Source organism: Macadamia integrifolia, chromosome 8 (genome assembly GCF_013358625.1).
Source record: "Macadamia integrifolia cultivar HAES 741 chromosome 8, SCU_Mint_v3, whole genome shotgun sequence".
Classification (NCBI taxonomy): Eukaryota; Viridiplantae; Streptophyta; class Magnoliopsida; order Proteales; family Proteaceae; genus Macadamia; species Macadamia integrifolia.
Window position 1 is genome coordinate 2193185 of NC_056564.1, and position 1412 is coordinate 2194596.

Genomic DNA, 1412 nt, shown 5'->3' on the forward strand with positions numbered 1-1412 from the left:
GGACAGCCAAGAAAGGGAGGACTGTCTTTGCAGGATAGAGGGAGTAGTTCAAAATCTTCCAAACTCATTGATGATTATGCTCATCCATTTAGGCTGAGTTTTGACGTAAGGAAACTAACTACATGGATAGTGTCTAGTGTCGAGCAATCCATGCACATGCTTTTATGTTCCTTTTATAATGGAAAAAATTTTCCATACTTATCAATGAGATCTCATCCATAATTCTCTGGTTGTCTTCAATGTTTATTAACTCTCTCCTTAATCGTTTATTAGTGAAAAGAAGATTTGTCTGGGTCTACGCATCAGTTCAGTTCGCTCTAGTGGTTCTTTTTGCTCATATTTTCTACTCATTGGTGAGTCTGACACTCTCTTCACTTTGAGCAACATTTATAACTTGCCGAGTCCAAAGTAGTCTTAAGACTGCTGAGGTCTAATTAGTGAAACCTGAGTTTTCACTGCAAAATCTTCCCAGAAGGACTATTAAATAGGCATTCCTGAACCGGATGCAAGAAGAATTCTTTAGCTTTATCGAATCCTTACTGAGTTTTGATTGACTCAGCCGCGAGCTGTCTGTCCAGGTCTTGTGGCATGTGGCAGATTCTTAGTGAATGCCACATGACATATTCATCATTGACATATTTGCATTTGGTAAAAAGGTGATCCATCCAGAAAAATTTACTGTCTTTGTTGTTGTCCATCTACAGCTTCACGTGCAAGCCGTTCTATCCATTCTGCTTGCCACCTTTGGTGGTTTTGGTGTTACAATGAGTGGCAATTCTGTCATTGTTGAGTTCTTGAGATGCAGGGGAAGGCGGCGCACTAGGTCAGGTTTTCACCATAGCTCTCAAGAAGTTTCACACCAACCAGAACCTGACCGCCGCCAAAATGAAGCTGGAAATTTAGATATTCCTCAAGGGAGCTGAAATGGCATTTATTGCTCTGGTAGCAAAATTCAAATGGTTTACCTGTACAGAAGTTGGAAAATATAGAGTCCGAAATTTCTAATGTTAGTATAAACATAAGTTTTCATGTATCTGTCCATTGAGTGCTTCTTATTACCTATTAGTCATTAGAAAAACAGAAATGGTTGTAGCAGTTTTGTATGACAAGTTGAGAATAGAATGGAATTGAGTTGCCAGATTTCATTGCCTGTATGACAAATAACATAAGCTGCATCAGCAGGAGTTCTGCTCATTCCCCAATCCAACACCAATAGTTTTGTTCTGATTAAAGGGATATTTTGAGTGTGAAAAACCATTCTTCCAAACTGATCAGAGTGCAGACCTTACTGTTATATATAACATCGGTTTAAAGCATTGAAAGCTCCCTCTTTTTTTTTTTTTTTTTTTTTTTTTCTGAAATTGTCCTTCCATTGTTTAAGATAAAATGCTTTTTCTAATTTGAATAATAAA

The 1412-nt window shown here is 37.7% G+C and overlaps 1 long non-coding RNA gene across 1 annotated transcript; it reads left to right on the forward strand.

Moving 5' to 3' along the window:
• The first annotated feature begins 6 nt into the window (after positions 1–6).
• On the forward strand, positions 7–1154 carry LOC122087610. The gene is made up of 2 exons (XR_006142781.1): positions 7–353; positions 705–1154. It is a non-coding gene; the product is annotated as an uncharacterized LOC122087610 (long non-coding RNA).
• The last annotated feature ends 258 nt before the right edge of the window (positions 1155–1412 follow it).